This window comes from Oratosquilla oratoria, chromosome 22 (genome assembly GCF_046742065.1).
Source record: "Oratosquilla oratoria isolate Oo_2021 chromosome 22, ASM4674206v1, whole genome shotgun sequence".
NCBI lineage: Eukaryota > Metazoa > Arthropoda > Malacostraca > Stomatopoda > Squillidae > Oratosquilla > Oratosquilla oratoria.
This window is the reverse complement of record NC_134798.1, coordinates 14,124,667-14,136,170: the sequence shown is the minus strand read 5'-3', so window position 1 is coordinate 14,136,170 and position 11,504 is coordinate 14,124,667. Positions and strand designations below refer to the sequence as shown.

At 37.2% G+C, this 11,504-nt stretch overlaps 1 protein-coding gene across 1 annotated transcript in view; it reads right to left on the bottom strand.

The window, feature by feature from the left end:
- LOC143037439 (E3 ubiquitin-protein ligase RNF180-like) overlaps window positions 1-6,163 on the bottom strand; it is a 138,239-nt gene extending 132,076 nt beyond the window's left edge. The window contains exon 1 of the mRNA XM_076205660.1: window positions 6,145-6,163. The gene's annotated coding sequence lies outside the window, so the exon portion shown is untranslated. The remainder of the gene's footprint in view (window positions 1-6,144) is intronic.
- Window positions 6,164-11,504: the final 5,341 nt, after the last annotated feature.

Genomic DNA, 11,504 nt, shown 5'->3' with positions numbered 1-11,504 from the left:
ATCTATCCCCTTTAGTGACCTCAATAATGTAACCATATCACCTCTTTGTGAGTGTATGTGCTTCCCCATGGTCTTAGATCATAAGTTGGACTTGTGGATTGACAATTATTATCCCCTTGGATGAGATCTCATTGCTCATATATGGCCCAATCTATGGATAATGCTACAACCTTACACACACATACACACACAAACTTGATTTGCTTTTACTCTAGGCTAATAGAAATACAAGAAAGGGATGGATGGGCAGATTGTGTCTTCTTAGATTTACAAAAAGCATTTGATAAATTACCACACAAAAAGCTACTAAGAAAAATTGAAACAAGAGGTGAAGTACAAGAAAAGTTATTGGAATGGATAAAAGATTTCCTGAACAGGAGAAAAATGAGGGTGGTACTTAGAGACAAGAGCTCAACCAGGGAAGAAATGATAGGGTAAGTGGAGTCCCACAAGGTTCTGTACTGGTTCTGATAATGTTTACCATATACATAAATGACATGGATGAAGGTGTGGAATGTTATATGAACTTCTTTGCAGATGATGCTTAACTAATAAAGAGAGTAAGTACAGAGGAAGATTGTAAATCACTACAAAAAGTCCTGGACAAAGTCTGGGAATGGAGTCAAAAGTGTAAAGTGAACTTCAACATTAAGAAATGTAGTATAATGGAATTTGGAAGAAGTAAAAATACAATATTGGGACAATATAAAATTGGTACAAAGAAAGTTAAATAAGTCAACTCGGAAAGGGACCTAGGAGTAGCTACCAGCAATGACATGGCACCAGACAAACATATCAACAGAATAGTCAGAAAAACTTTGAATTTACTAAGATCAATAAAAGTGGCCTTTGACTACTTGGATGAAGAAATGGTAAAGAAAATATTAGTTACATCGATAAGACCAAGATTGGAGTATGCTGCAAAACTATGGACATCCAGTACTAAAAAGCACATAAAGAAATTAGAAAGAACTCAAAGAGCAATGACAAAGATGGCACCAACACTCTAAATTGACATATGAACAAAGATTGGCCAAACTGAAACTACCAACCCTGGAACAAAGAAGAGAAAGAGGAGCTCTACTAACCATCTACAGACTTATGAAAGGGATGGAAGTCCTTGATAGAGATGATTTATTAAAGTGGGATAAAAGAAAAATAAGAGGACATGAAAAGAAACTTAAAAAGGATAGTTACAGAAGAGATCTGAAAAAGAATAGCTTCCCGCACAGAGTGGTAGATATCAGAAACAAATTGAATGAGGAAACAGTGAGTGCAAAAACTATACAAGAATTTAAGATCAAACTGGATATTGAAAGATACAAAAGTGGGTCACTACGAGCACAGCTCTCTTCCCGTAAAATACAACTAGGTACAACTAGGTAAATACATCTATGAAAAAATTATAAAAAGCAGATGGACAAAACATCTGAGGGATAACAATATACTGAGTCAGAGACAATTTGGATTGAGACGGGGAAGATCATGTATCACTAATTTGATCTGTTTTTACTCAAGACTACTAGATATAATACAAGAAATGGATGAATGGGCAGATTGTGCTTTCCTAGATCTACAAAAAGCTTTTGATAAATTCCCTCACAAAAAACTATCAAGAAAACTGGAAATCATAGGAGGGATACAAGGTAAACTATTGAAATGGATGGAGGACTTTTTGCATGGAAGAAAAATGAGGGTAGTGCTCAGAGATAAGACTTCTACTTGGGAAGAGGTAATTAGTGGAGTCCCACAAGGATCAGTGTTGGCTCCAATAATGTTTGCCATTTATGTAAATGACATGGACAAGGGTGTGGAATGTTACATGAGCTTCTTTGCAGATGATGCAAAATTGTTAAAGAAAGTGAGTACTGAAACAGACTGTGACTTACTACAGAAAGATCTAAGCAGGGTTTGGGATTGGAGTCAGAAGTGGAAAGTGGAATTCAACATTAAAAAATGCAGCATAATAGAATTTAGAAAAAGTAAAAAAAGGATATCAGGACAATATAAAATTGGTGAATAAGAAGATAAGAAGTAAAGAAAGAGGGATGTGAAAAAGACCTGGGAGTGATCATCACAAAAGATGTCCCCATACAAACATACCTGTAAAAACAAAATTGTCAGTGAAACCTATAACTTGCTAAGATCAATAAAAGTGGATTTTACTTACTTGGATGAAGAAATGGTAAAGAAAATACTGTCACAGTGATACGGCCTAAATTGGAGTATGCAGCAACACTATGGTCACCCAGTACAAAAAAGAATAATAGATTAAGAAAATCCAGAGATCAACTATGAAGATGGCTCCAACACTATCAAAACTCTCATATGAAGAAAGATTGTTAAAATTGGAGTTACCAACTCTGGAACAAAGAAGAGAAAGTGGTGACTTGTTGACCATTTACAGAATTATGAAAGGCATGGAAGTCCTAGAGACTTGCTAAATTGGGATACGAGAAACACAAGAGGACATGGAAAGCTCAAAATGAACAGTTATAGAAGAGACGTGAAAAAGAACAGCTTTCCCCACAGTGTGGTGGATGTATGGAACATATCAGACAAAACAACAGTGTGTGCAATAACAATACAAGAATTTAAGAGCAAACTAGATATGGAGAGATACAAAGACAGGACACCACGAACATAACTCCCCTTCCCGTAAGCTACAACTAGGTAAATACCAAAAATGGATTATGAATCACTACAGATAGACCTAAACAAGATTTAGAAATGGAGTCAAAAGTGGGAAGTAGACTTCAACATTAAGAAATGTAGCATAATGGCATTCAGAAAAAGTAAAAAAAAAAAAAAGAATATCAGGACAATATACAATTGGAACAAAGAAAGTGAAGAAAGTAGGATCCGAAAAAGACCTTGGAGTAATTATCTCAAATGATGTGTCTTTTGATAAACAAATATACAAAATCATTGAAGAATCCTACAACTTGCTAAGATCAATAAAAGTGGCTTTACCTATTTAGATGAAAAAATGGTTAAAAAAATATTAGTCACACTAATAATGCATAGATGAGAGTATGCTGCAACACTATGGTCATCCAGTACCAAAAAGAATATAAAGAAAATTGAAAGAATCCAGAAAACAACCATGAAAATGGCCCCAGCACTTTCAAATCTGTCATACGAGGAGAGACTGGCTAAATTAGAAACTACTGACTTTGGAACAAAGAAAAAAAGATGAATTATGAAAGGCACAGAAGTCCTTGATAGAGAGGACTTACTTGGGGCAAGAGAAACACAAGAGGTCATGGAGAAAAAAAAAAAAAAAAAAAAAAAAAAAAAAATCTACATAGAGTAGTAGACATCTGGAACAAACTGGACAAAACAATAGTGTGTACAAAAACCATACATGAATTGAAGGGCAAACTAGACACTATGAGATATAAAGATGGGACACCATGAGCATAGCTCCCCTTCCTGTAAGATACAAGTAAATATACGACTCAATGGTGCAGTTGATAGAGTTCCCCACCCACTACGGCAGTCCAGGTTCAAATCCCGCCCAGGGCTGAAATAATTTCAGTATCGCTGCGCTGCGTGTAAGGTTATAGCATACATGAGTTCTGAGCTCTCTTCCAGGAGGGAAATAGCTGTTGATCATGAGTCCAATACATGATCCAAGACCATGGTGAATCACACGAGGCAATGTGATGCTACTAGATTTGTCTTGAACAGGCAAAGCCAGATGAAAATACTTGCCTACTGAATGGACTGCAGAGGAAGTATACTATTCATGGTCACAGCTGAGGCAAAACATTACTGGTTCCAACTTTTGGAGAGTCAGGGAGGAAAAGTAGTGTTTTTTCATCTCTGAAGTCACTCATGATAGGAAACAAAAGATCAAAATTAATCTTAGTTTGTTCACACTACAAAGTATTGTTTTTTTTTTTTTTGCATTTACACTAATAATGACAGGTTTTGAAGTCCATTGTCAAACTTTATTTATGACGTACTGGGAATAAAAAATCAAGTTGGATACTATTTCATTGAGGTCAGTAAAATTCTAACAGAGTTGAAATTATTTAGAAATTGAATTTATTCCCATGACATTAGATTGCATGATCTGGAGTGATAACTTGAGCAAAAAAAGAAAACAAATCAGGTTCAACAGAGATTGATAGACTGAGAAAAGAAAAGGAAACTTATCAACCGAGAGAAAAAATCAGCCCAACACCATGGAAAAAGGCGAAGATAGTCCAACAGCAAATGAGGGTAGGGGAGATACAGTAACTTTTGAGATCATGGAGCAAAAGAGAAGAGATAGCCTAGAAAAAATAACAGTGAAGGTTATATATATATAAAAAAAAAGGGAATCTCTTGCCAGAGATGTACATACATACATATACCAAGGCTTTTTCCCCCTTTCAAGGGAGGTAGCCAAAAAGGGAAAGGCATAAAAACACTCCCACCCATTTCATCCCTAAATACACTCCACACCCCTCCCACCCTCCCTCTCATCTGAGCATCTCCTGGATGACGGGTCATCCCTGCACCTTGCCCACCGCCCTGGGTCAGAAGCAGTGTCGCAAGACACAGCACATCCACAGCAAGGCCGCTTCATTTAATTGGCGACCCCCCCTCTCCGTCCCCCCTTGCATATAAGGAGAGGACGGGGAGAAATCCCTTCGGGCTGCGTCAAAATTTACTCACACATACTACCCCACCCCCCCGCCCATTCCTCCTCATGCAATCACATCATCCATATACAACCATTCTCCACTCACCTCTGTCTTCCGTCCTCTCCCTTCCTTCCTCAACAGACATTCCCCTCTTCCCCAAAGCCCCCTTCACCCCATCCATCCACCTCATCCTAGGACGTCCCCTCATGTTCACTCCCTCCACATCTGCCTTCCATACCTCTTTTACTAGTCTTTCTTCACTCATTCTTTCCATGTGTCCAAACCATCCTAATATTCTTTCATCAACCCTATCTCCCAGCTCCTTTTTCACCCCTGTTCTCCTCCTCATTTCTCACTCTAGCCTAGTAACCCCCACCATACTTCTCAGCCACCTCATCTCAAACACATTCAAACTCCTCTCTTCTTCTCTTATGTTCCACGTTTCTGCCCCATACAGTGCTGTTGGCACAATCACTGCTTCATACAGTCTCCTCTTCGCATCCATTCCTAAATGTCTATTCCTCATTACACTCTTTAATCCACCAAGGCATTTACTCGCTTCTCTCAATCTACATTCTACCTCCACCTTCACTCCACCTTTTCCTGCTACACTTGCACCCAAGTACAGAGATGTAGTTAACAAAATTAGATGAATCATACTCTTTGGCTTGGGAGAAGATCACAACACCTTGTGAAAGTTACACCAGGAACAGGAAATGCAAAAGGTTTGGGAAATTACCTCTATGATTCTAGGGAAAGTCTCAGATGTAACAGACCAGACCGATAACACGTATAGGTTATGTCAGTGTTTGAGGAATGGCACACGCCCAATAAAAATAAATTTCAAGTTGCAAACCATGGCAAATGAAGTAATCAACAACTCTTTAAAAGTAGCATGAGAGAAAAAGTAAAAAAAAAAATATTTGGATTAGGAAAGATGCTAATGAAGAGGAATGAGCAAAGACATAGAAGCTATTAGATGAAACCAAAGCCAAAACGAAATGAAGACAGAAGATTTTTTTTTTTTTTTTTGAGTTATCGATCAGAATGTGAGGTTTCTTAAAAAAAAGTATTACATAGGAAACACCACAAGGAAACTGCCAGGTTGGAGATAAATGACTTAAGGGTAAATGAGCCTGATATTTTGTATTTAGGAGACCAAACTAAAAAAAAACAAAGTTTGATCAACAGTTGGGAAACAATAGATACACCTCGCGTTTGTTGTGAGAGGTGATATTAAAGTGGAAAAATTAAATCTGAGTGAAGGCAATACAAATGAAAATTAGAACTCAAGGACAGAATAGAAGACTTCCTGGTGACATAAGTCCCCTCCACAAGAGCTTGGAATGAAGCTGAATATCAAGACATGTTATTGGACACAACTCTTCTCCTACAGAAAATTATTGAACAAAGTGGTAATTTAATCCTTATTAGAGATTTTAATTGCAGTGAGGTCAATTGGGAGGAATGGTAAGCAAGCACCTAAGCAGATTCCAAGGAGAAATACCTTGTTGTATATAGCAATGGCGAATACAATGACTCGGTGGGTAAAGGAAGTGGCTCAGGTAAGAGGTGATGACATTCCCACAAGATTTGATCTGTTAATAACCAAAGAGACAAACATCATCAGCTTGAACTTCCTTTGTCCCATTGGAAAAAGTAACCATGTAACAATTGAATTTCAGCTGGAGGATGAAAAAATGGGGCCAAAGAATGAATCACACAGGCAAGGAAGACTCAATTTTGGGAATGCAGATTACTTAGGGTTGAAAAAATTCTTTGAAGAACCACAGTGGAAATAATTTATTACCACAAGAATAAAAAGGAAATGGGAAATCTTTTTTGATATTTACAACCTAAGAATGAACATGTTTGTGCTGAAGATTAATGGAAGAAGCAGAAACAGGATTGGTTTAACAAAAGGTGTGAGAGTGAAAAAATAGGCCATGGACATATGGCTTAGTGAAAATGGAGCAAGAGAAGAAGCAGTAAAACCAAAGAAGCTAACAATCTAGAAATTACTACACAAGAATTCATAGGGAGGGAGCAAGTAATTTTGAAAGAGGTGTAGTAGACAAATGTAAAAATGAACCAAACTGTTTATGAGGTTTATAAATAATAAATTGATTGGTTTAACAAAAAGTGTGAGACTAAAAAAAAAAGGCCAGGGACATATGGCTTGGGGGAAATAGAGCAAGAGAAGAAGCAGTAAAACAAATGAAGATAACAAACAAGCTATAATTGATTATACAAGAATTCACAGGGAGAAATCTATTTTGAAAGAGGTGTAGTAGATAAATGTAAAGATAAAACCAGTGTTTTACAGGTTTATGAATGATAAATTGAAATAGAGGGAAGTAATCAACAAGTTAATAATAGGTGGTGAGGTCACTGAAGAGGCCTCACCTCAGGCAGAAATACTGAATAAAAATTTCCAATCAGTCTTCACAAAAGAGAGCAATTTCTTGGAGGAAAGCAAGGGGAGCAATAATTCAGGTTTAGAAGATATAAATGTAGAAGTGAGGGAAGTGGTCAACCTTTTGGGATCATTGGATGCAACAAAAGCTGACAGGATCTCAAACTGGATAATCAAAAAATGTAGGGAACAACTAGCAGACAAGATTCACAGTCATACAGGGTGATCCCAAAAAAATGTGCCCTGCACACACTTTTTGATATATCCTTCATTCATTCACTAATCATACACTTATTTTGCAGGACACAACATAAGCAATGCCTGTGAACACAACTAGATCTCAATGGGAGCTCCAGCAAAAAATATACTGCATCAAACATTACTAAAATATAGCCGTGTTCAAGAAAGTGATGGACACTTTTGTGCATTAATTCTAATGTGAAAAAGCCCCCTCCAAAAGCAGAATTCAGGACTAGGTAGACCACTTCAAGAACTATGGGACAGTGGAGAACCTCAATGCAGCCAATGACAACTGTCCAAGCCATTCGGGACACCCCAGAAAATGTACAGCTGAGCTGCTCAAGAGTGTGAGAGCCAGTTCAGCAGAGTTCAAAATGCTCTGTGCACAAGTAAAGTCAGCCCCTTGGTATATCCTATGAGACTTGCATGAAAGTGCTAGTAATGGATATAAAGGCCTACCCATACAGAATACAGATGAAGTAGACTCTTACAACCTCAGACAAAGAGCAGAGAAAGGCTAAGGCAGTCAAGATACTGGAGAAGATCCAGGAGACTCCAACTTTCCTTAACCTCTTTGGACCTCAGATGGAACTCAGACAAGGAGCTGAGAAAGGCTATGGTAGTCAAGATACTGGAGAAGATCCAGGAGACCCCAACTTTCCTTAACCTCCTTTGGACCTCACTTCCATCTTGAAGGAAAAGTAAACTCGAAGACAAATGTCTTCTGGGGGATCTCCAGGCCCAATAAGGTAGCCACCAAGCCCCTACACTCCCCTAAGTGCACAGTATGGACTGAAATCTCATCCAGAGGTATTATCGTACCAGTCTTCATTGAGGAATCTGGTGCAACAGTGACAGTCACCAAGGAGTGCTATGTTGTGGTCCTCAAAACCTTCAAAAGTGAGCTGCAGATCCTGTAACCATTGCTAATGGGGAAGTTCTGGTTCCAGCAAGATGGAGCAAGCTCTCACACCTCAAACCTGTCACAAGATTGGCTGAAGGAGAACTTTGGTGGGCGTGTGATTAGTCTAAAGGCTGATTTTAAGAGGGCACCTCACAGCCCAGACCTTAGCCCCCAGATTTCTTTCTCTGGGGCTACCTTAAAGACAGAGTGTATGCAGGAAAGCCCAGAACCATCACGGAACTCAAGGAAGCTATCATGGAGATCAGAGCCATTCTTTGGTCAGTTTGTAAGGACATCAGGGACAACTTTGTGCTGTACCTCAAGAAATGCACAGAGCTAGATGGAGGTCATCTTGGACATATGCTCTAGAAAAAAAAAGTACAAAGACTCTCATCTTTTAATATGTTTTAAACACAGTAAACTAGTTATCACCAAAGTTTCATTCATTTCTTGCAGAAAATTAAAAAATGAGGCCTATCGAAAATTGGGGCCCTTTTTTTTGGGGGGGGGGGGCTCATCCTGTATAGGTTCATTGAAAGAAGGTATAGTGTTGCTTGATTGGAAAAAAGCAAATATGGTATAAATTTACAAAGGTAAGCAAAAATTGTCTGGGTGGTTTATACAATTCCTTGGCATTGTGAAGGTGAATGGTGGGTATGCTATTGTACAATATTACAAACTTATTGCCACACAAATGGATACTACACAACCTCACACCAACACTTCAAACACAGTACTGCCAAACATACTGTATAATAATCTCACGCAGTGTTGCCAAACTTAGTGTTGCCAACCGCTTGATTGAAATTTATCCCACATATCACATATAACATAACATACTGTGGAACACAAAAACTGTGGGCAATGGAAAAAGCAGGATATTATTTATTTTTTATTTTGCATGCAAAAACATACAAGATACAGCTATTGTTTTCCTTGGGACAAATTCTTTGTTGACCAGTGTATTAGGCCTGACTATGATTCTAACTGCCCCAGATGCAGCCACCACACTGTGGACACAGAACACCTCATACTATAATACCCATATCAACTATCCCTAGATAACAACACAATACATTTTCTCTGGGTGACTAGTGGACTCACCTAGAGGACACTGTCAGTTACCTGAAGGCCACAGTATTCTGCATGAGAGATCAGGGGTAATGGATTGATTGGGTCTTTTCCATTTTATGGCATGCAGAATTTTTAGGCTAGGTTAGGTTAGGCTTCAGATTAATATTCATTTCTTACCTCTCTTAAGTTGTTGAAATCAACTGCATGCCGTCAAATGGAAAAGATTCGATTGATTGATTGATTACCAGTATAATTATGTATAATTCCTGGCGACACAAAAAGATTCACCAATTATGGCATATTGACAAATTGATAAAATCAAATAAATACTGTATTAAAATATCAGATTAGTATACTTGGTATGATGCAATTGGTAAAAATTCTTATCAAGAGCATTTTAGGGAAATAAATTGGGTAAATCTTTATAATCCTTCACAGAAGACATCCAAGTACCATATGTTACTAGATCCACAAATGAATGAATTTGTTATTGGGATGCTATGCATCTCTAAAACTAGTAGCCTACATTCTTGGCAAAATTCTTTAATTATGTGGCAAGCATGACCTTGCTTTTTATTCCACCATCCTGCCCTACATATCTAATTCTTCTCATATTGCCATAAATATTGGGGGCTGTTATTATTTGTTTAAAATATTTTCTGGTATAATTGATGTTATTAAGAAAAATAAATCTCTTGAGAGCTGCTTCCTAAAGAAAAAGAAAAGAAAAAAATAAATGCTTAGAGAAAGTACTACCACTAGTAAATCAAGATGAGAGTACTGCCACTGTATTTACGTAGTTGTACCTGGTTGTATTACACGGGAAGGGAGCTATGCTCGTAGTGACCGTCTTTGTATCTTTCAGCATCAAGTTTTTTCTTAAAATCTTGAATAGTATTTGCCCACACTGTTTCTTTAACTAAGTCATTCCATCTATCCAGCACTCTATGTGGGAAGGTATTCTTTTTCTGATCTCTTCTATAGTTATCCTTTTTTAGTTTCTTTTCATGACCTCTTGTTTTTCCATTGTCATTTTTTAGTAAATCATTCCTGTCAAGGATTTCCATTCCTTTCATGATTCTAAATATAGTCAGTAATATAAACAATGTCAATTTGACACATCAGGTGTTATGAGGACCACAATTTTTTTTTGTGTTATCCTCGGCAACTGTAATTGTTATTTCGAACTGTGTTCTTTTCATTATCTGAACTTCATGTATATTGATTCATTGCCAAATAAACTTATTACTATTATATTATGACAGGTTATGATCGAGAATCTGCCATTACATTATACAGTAAAATTCCAGAATCCTGTAAACATGGATACTTAACATGAAACTTGTTGTCCATTAGCTTCCTTGGCTATTGTAATTGTTATTTTGAACTATGTATTCTTTTCATTATCTGCACTTAATGTATATTGATTCAATGCCAAATATACTTCTTCTTATGATTATTATTATCTTTCCAATGCAAAAAAAGAGGTGCAAAATGTGTATGATACTGGAATAGAAACCATTATACCATGTTAGAAGTCACTTCTCTTATTTGTGATGCTTTCTGATTCATAAAATAATAATATATGTTAACCTAAACAGAGACATTAACCCAACCTAAATATAAATCTGACAGATGCTCAGAATCCATTTATTAAATAAAACAGAGGATGGTGTTAATGTATGCATGGCCTCTACTGCCAAAGGTATTGGCTGGCATATTTCTGCTGGCCCAGACACATTGTGGTGCATCTTTTGGTCAACTGTCATTGCATTAAATGAAAACAATGTTCTTCAATGAATTATGATTATCATGATGTGATGATAAAAAAAATTTATCAGCAATTTTGTTAATTAGAGGCCATCTTAAGTCGGGAAATTACGTGGTTTTTCTCTTAATTTACACACTTTTTGCTTATTAGTGAAGAGTGTGTGTGATGCTCAATTGATACTATTTTAATAGTTATAGTGCTTACCGCTTTCTAGGTAGCCCGAATGAAGGGTCAGATTTCTAAAACTTTAGTATTAGGATGCTTATCACTGGAACTTTCAAGCAGCCACGAGTTTCTTGGGCAAAACCAAGTTTATCTAGTGGAGCTTATTGTGTCTTTAATGACTGTCTTTCGTGTACAGATATTTTACAGTCTCTTAGACCTGTTTAGTTTTGCACACAACTTACTTTTCTTAAATGTGTCAGCTGATACTAAACGTCTGCTGACCTTGTCAGACGATTA